The sequence below is a fragment of the Arachis ipaensis genome, chromosome B8 (genome assembly GCF_059453495.1).
Source record: "Arachis ipaensis isolate K30076 ecotype BB chromosome B8, ASM5945349v1, whole genome shotgun sequence".
NCBI classification, from domain to species: Eukaryota; Viridiplantae; Streptophyta; class Magnoliopsida; order Fabales; family Fabaceae; genus Arachis; species Arachis ipaensis.
This window is the reverse complement of record NC_142443.1, coordinates 9172252-9178905: the sequence shown is the minus strand read 5'-3', so window position 1 is coordinate 9178905 and position 6654 is coordinate 9172252. Positions and strand designations below refer to the sequence as shown.

The 6654-nt window shown below is 39.1% G+C and overlaps 1 non-coding gene across 1 annotated transcript; it reads right to left on the bottom strand.

The window, feature by feature from the left end:
- Positions 1-1837: 1837 nt before the first annotated feature.
- On the bottom strand, positions 1838-1945 carry LOC148547138 (small nucleolar RNA R71). The gene has a single exon (XR_015897233.1). It is a non-coding gene; the product is annotated as a small nucleolar RNA R71 (small nucleolar RNA).
- Positions 1946-6654: the final 4709 nt, after the last annotated feature.

The following is a 6654-nucleotide window of genomic DNA, read 5'->3' as shown; positions in this document are numbered from 1 at the left end:
TGCATCTAGCATTTTTCGAAAATATCATGCATTCATAGTGTTCTTCATGATCTTCAAGTTGTTCTTGGTAAGTCTTCTTGTATGATCTTGATGATTTTTTGTTTTGTGTCTTTTCATGTTTATCATATGCATTCTTGAATTCTTAGTGCCTAAGCATTAAAGAATTCTAAGTTTGATGTCTTGCATGTCTTCTTTGCATTAAAAATTTTTCAAAAATATGTTCTTGATGTTCATCATGACATTCAAAGTGTTCTTGGTGTTCATCTTGACATTCATAGCATTCTTGCATGCATCACATGTTTTGATCTAAAAATTTCATGCATTGCATTTTTTTTTGTGTTTTTCTCTCTCATCATAAAAATTCAAAAATCAAAAAAATATCTTTCCCTTTTTCTCTCATCAAATTCGAAAATTTGGATTGACTTTTTCAAAAATTTTTAAAATCAAATTGTTTCTCATGAGTCAAATCAAATTTTCAATTTGAAAATCTTATCTTTTTCAAAATCTTTTTCAAAAATCAAATCTTTTTCAAAATTCTTAGTTATTTTCGAAAATTCCAAAAATATTTTTCAAAAATCTTTTTCTTATTTTTATATCAAATTTTCGAAAATAACATAATCAATTAATGTTTTGATCCAAAAATTTGAAGTTTGTTACTTGCTTGTTAAGAAAGATTCAAACTTTGAGTTCTAGAATCATATCTTGTGATTTCTTATGAATCAAGTCATTAATTGAGATTTTAAAAATCAAATCTTTTTCAAAAACTAATTTCTATCATATCTTTTCAAAAATATCTTCTCATCTTATCTTTTTCAAAAATATCTTTTCAAAATATCTTTCCTAACCTCCTAACTTCCTATCTTTTCAAAATTTGTTTCAACCAACTAACTAACTTTTTGTTTGTTTCTTAACTTTTTCAAAACTACCTAACTAACTCTCTCTCTCTCTAATTTTCGAAAATATCTCCCCTCTTTTTCAAAATTTCTTTTTAATTTATTAATTAGTTTAATTTTTAAATCTTAATTTTCGAAAATTACTAACATTTTTCAAAAACCATTTTCGAAAATCACTAACTCTTTTTCAAAATAATTTTCGAAAATTATCCCTCCCCCATCTCATTCTATTTATTCATTCATATCCTAACATCTCATCTCACCTCTCTTCCATCCTCACAGTTGTGTTTCTTCCATTATATTACATTCTTTGTCTCCCCCTCTTCTTCCACTCACATAGGGATCCCTATACTGTGGTATAAAGGATCTCCATTATTATTATTATTTTTCTGTGCCTTCTTCTTTGTCATATGAGCAGAAGCAAGGATAAGAGCATTCTTGTGGAAGCAGATCCAGAACCTGAAAGGACTCTGAAGAGAAAATTAAGAGAAGCTAAAATACAACAATCCAGAGAAAACCTTTCAGAAATTTTCGAACAGGAAGAGGAGATGGCAGCCGAAAATAATAATAATGTAAGGAAGATGCTTGGTGACTTTACTGCACCTAATTCCAATCTACATGGAAGAAGCATCTCCATTCCTGCCATTGGAGCAAACAACTTTGAGCTGAAACCTCAATTAGTTTCTCTGATGCAGCAGAACTGCAAGTTTCATGGACTTCCATCTGAAGATCCTTTTCAGTTCTTGACTGAATTCTTGCAGATATGTGATACTGTTAAGACTAATGGAGTAGATCCTGAAGTCTACAGGATCATGCTTTTCCCTTTTGCTGTAAGAGACAGAGCTAGATTATGCTTGGATTCTCAACCCAAAGACAGCCTGAACTCTTGGGATAAGCTGGTCACGGCTTTCTTAGCCAAGTACTTTCCTCCTCAAAAGCTGAGCAAGCTTAGAGCTGATGTTCAAACCTTCAGACAGAAAGAAGGTGAATCCCTCTATGAAGCTTGGGAAAGATACAAACAGTTGACCAAAAAGTGTCCTTCTAACATGCTTTCAGAATGGACCATCCTGGATATATTCTATGATGGTTTATCTGAGCTATCAAAGATGTCACTGGACACTTCTGCAGGTGGATCCATTCACCTAAAGAAAATGCATGCAGAAGCTCAAGAACTCATTGACATGGTTGCTAATAACCAGTTCATGTACACTTTTGAAAGGAATCCTGTGAATAATGGGACGCCTATGAAGAAGGGAGTTCTTGAAGTTGATACTCTGAATGCCATACTGGCTCAGAACAAAATATTGACTCAGCAAGTCAATATGATTTCTCAGAGTCTGCATGGAATGCAAGCTGCATCCAACAGTACTCAAGAGGCATCTTCTGAAGAAGAAGCCTATGATCCTGAGAACCCTGCAATAGCAGAGGTGAACTACTTAGGTGAACCTTATGGAAACACCTATAACTCAACATGGAGAAATCATCCAAATTTCTCATGGAAGGATCAAAAGCCCCAACAAGGCTTTAATAATGGTGGAAGAAACAGGTTTAGCAATAGCAAAACTTTTCCATCATCAACTCAGCAACAGACAGAGAACTCTGAACAAAATGCTTCTAATTTAGCAAATCTAGTCTCTGATCTATCTAAGGCCACTGTAAGTTTCATGAATGAAACAAGGTCTTCCATTAGAAATCTGAAAGCACAAGTGGGCCAGCTGAGTAAAAGGATCACTGAAATCCCTCCTAGTACTCTCCCAAGCAATACAGAAGAGAACCCAAAAGGAGAGTGCAAGGCCATTGACATAAGCGCCATGGCCGAACCTATGAGGAGAGGAGAGGACGTGAATCCCAAGGAGGAAGACCTCCTGGGATGTCCAGTGATCAATAAGGAGCTTCCCTCTGAGGAACCAAAGGAATCTGAGACTCATCTAGAGACCATAGAGATTCCATTAACCCTCCTTATGCCCTTCATGAGCTCTGATGAGTATTCCTCTTCTGAAGAGAATGAGGATGTTACTGAAGAGCAAACTGCCAAGTTTCTTGGTGCAATCATGAAGCTGAATGCCAAATTATTTGGCATTGATACTTGGGAAGTTGAACCTCCCTTGTTCATCAATGAACTAAGTGATCTGGATCAACTGACATTGCCTCAGAAGAGACAGGATCCTGGAAAGTTCATAATACCCTGCACCATAGGCACCATGATCTTTAAGGCTCTGTGTGACCTTGGTTCAGGAATAAACTCATGCCCCTCTCTGTAATAGAGAAACTGGGAATCTATGGGGTGCAAGCTACTAAAATCTCACTAGAGATGGCAGACAGCTCAAGAAAACAGGCTTATGGACAAGTAGAAGATGTATTAGTAAAGGTTGAGAGCCTTTACATACCTACTGATTTCATAGTCCTGGATACTGGAAAGGAAGAGGATGAATCCATCATCCTAGGAAGACCTTTCCTGGCCACAGCAAGAGCTGTGATTGATGTTGACAGAGGTGAAATAGTCCTTCAATGGAATGAGGACTCCCTTGTGTTTAAAACTCAAGGATCTCCCTCTGCAACCATGAAGAGGAAGCATGAAAAGCTTCTCTCAAAGCAGAGTCAACCAGAGCCCCCACAGTCAAACTCTAAGTTTGGTGTTGGGAGGCCACAACCAAACTCTAAGTTTGGTGTTGAACTCCCATATCCAAACTCTAAGTTTGGTGTTGGAGAGTCTCAACAAAGCTCTGCACATCTGTGAGGCTCCATGAAAGCCCACTGTCAAGCTATTGACATTAAAGAAGCGCTTGTTGGGAGGCAACCCAATGTTTATCTAATTCTTATTTTTATTGTTTTCTTAGGTTCATGATCATGTGGAGTCACAAAATAAATATAAAAATTGAAAACGGAATCAAAAACAGCAGAAGAAAAATTACACCCTAGAGGAGCATCTGTCTGGCGTTCAGCGCCAGAACAGAGCATGGTTCTGGCACTGAACGCCCAAAATGGGCAGCTTCTGGGCGCTGAACGCCAGAACAGGCATGGTTCTGGCGTTCAACGCCAGAAATGGCACACATATGGGCGTTGAACGCCCAAAATGGCCACCAACCTGGCGCTGAACGCCCAGAGTTGGGTACAAAGGCATTTTTACATGCCTAATGGTGCAGGGATGTAAATGCCTTGACACCTCAGGATCTGTGGACCCCACAGGATCCCCACCTACCTCCACTCACTTCTTCTCACCACTCTCTTTCACACAACCCCATAAACACTCTTCCCTAAAAACCCCACAGGATCCCCACCTACCTCCACTCACTTCTTCTCACCACTCTCTTTCACACAACCCCATAAACACTCTTCCCTAAAAACCCCTCACCAATCACCTCAATCTCTCTTCCCCACTAAACCTTCACCACTCACATCCACCCACTCTTCCCAATAAACCTACCTCATAAACTCCACCTACCTTCAAAATTCAAAACCAATTTCCCACCCAAACCCACCCATATGGCCGAACCTTAACCACCCCTCCCTTCCCTATATAAAGACCTCCATTCTTCATCAAATTCACACAACACACCCCTCTACACCCCTCTTGGCCGAAACCACATCTCCCTCTCCCTCTCCATCTTTCTTCTTCTTCTTCTTCTATTCTTTTGTTTATTGCTCGAGGGCGAGCAATATTCTAAGTTTGGTGTGGTAAAAGCATAGCTTTTTTTTGTTTTTCCATTACCATTGATGGCATCTAAGACCGGAGAATCCTCTAGAAGAGGGAAAGGGAAGACAAAAGCTTCCACATCCGAGTCATGGGAGATGGAAAGGTTCATCTCCAAAAGCCCATCAAGACCACTTCTATGATGCTGTGGCCAAGAAGAAGGTGATCCCTGAGGTCCCTTTTAAACTCAAAAGAAATGAGTATCCGGAGATCCGACATGAAATTCAAAGAAGAGGTTGGGAAGTTCTAACAAATCCCATCCAACAAGTCGGCATCCTAATGGTTCAAGAGTTCTATGCCAATGCATGGATCACCAAGAACCATGATCAAAGTAAGAACCCGGATCCAAAGAACTATGTTACAATGGTTCGGGGGAAATACTTAGATTTTAGTCCGGAGAATGTGAGGTTGGCGTTCAACTTGCCATACATGGAAGAGAACGCACGCCCCTACACAAGGAGAGTCAACTTTGATCAAAGGTTGGACCAAGTCCTTATGGACATATGTGTAGAAGGAGCTCAATGGAAGATTGACTCCAAAGGCAAGCCGGTTCAACTAAGAAGATTGGACCTCAAGCCTATAGCTAGAGGATGGTTGGAGTTTATTCAATGCTCAATCATTCCCACTAGCAACCGGTCTGAAGTTACTATAGACCGGGCCATCATGATCCATAGCATCATGATTGGAGAAGAGGTGGAAGTTCATGAGATTATACCTCAAGAACTCTACAAGGTGGCTGACAAGTCCTCCACTATGGCAAGGTTAGCCTTTCCTCACCTCATTTGCCACCTATGCAATTCAGCTGGAATTGACATAGAGGGAGATATCCTCATTAAAGAGGAAAAGCCCATCACTAAGAAAAAGATGGAGCAAGCAAGAGAGCCCAGTCATGGAGCTCAAGAGGCGTAAGAAGCTCATCACCATGAGATTCCGGAAATGCCTCAAATGCACTTTCCTCCACAAAACTATTGGGAGCACATCAACACCTCCCTAGAAGAATTGAGTTCCAATATGGGACAACTAAGGGTGGAACATCAAGAGCACTCCATCATGCTTCATGAAATAAGAGAAGATCAAAAAGCAATGAGGGAGGAGCAACAAAGGCAAGGAAGAGACATAGAAGAGCTCAAGGACATCATTGGTTCCTCAAGAAGGAAACGCCACCATCACTAAGGTGGATTCATTCCTTGTTCTTATTTCTTCTGTTTTTCATTTTCTATGTTACGTGCTTATCTATGTTTGTGTCTTCATTACATGATCATTAGTAGTTAGTAAACTCTGTCTTAAAGATATGAATGTTCTATGAATCCATCACCTCTCTTAAATGAAAAATGTTTTAATTCAAAAGAACAAGAAGTACATGAGTTTCGAATTTATCCTTGAACTTAGTTTAATTATATTGATGTGGTGACAATGCTTCTTGTTTTCTGAATGTATGCTTGAACAGTGCATATGTCTTTTGAAGTTGTTGTTTAAGAATGTTAAATATGTTGGTTCTTGAAAGAATGATGACTAGGAGACATGTTATTTGATAATCTGAAAAATCATAAAAATGATTCTTGAAGCAAGAAAAAGCAGCAAAGAGCAAAGCTTGCAGAAAAAAAAAAGAGAAAAAAATAGGCGAAAAAAAAATATATATATATATATATAGAAATAGAAAGAAAAAGCAAGCAGAAAAAGCCAATAACCCTTAAAACCAAAAGGCAAGGGCAAATAAAAAGGATCCCAAGGCTTTGAGCATCAGTGGATAGGAGGGCCTAAAGGAATAAAATCCTGGTCTAAGCGGCTAAACCAAGCTGTCCCTAACCATGTGCTTGTGGCGTGTAGGTGTCAAGTGAAAACTTGAGACTGAGCGGTTAAAGTCAAGGTCCAAAGCAAAAGAAGAGTGTGCTTAAGAACCCTGGACACCTCTAATTGGGGACTTTAGCAAAGCTGAGTCACAATCTGAAAAGGTTCACCCAATTATGTGTCTGTGGCATTTATGTATCCGGTGGTATTACTGGAAAACAAAGTGCTTAGGGCCACGGCCAAGACTCATAAAGAAGCTGTGTTCAAGAATCATCATACTGA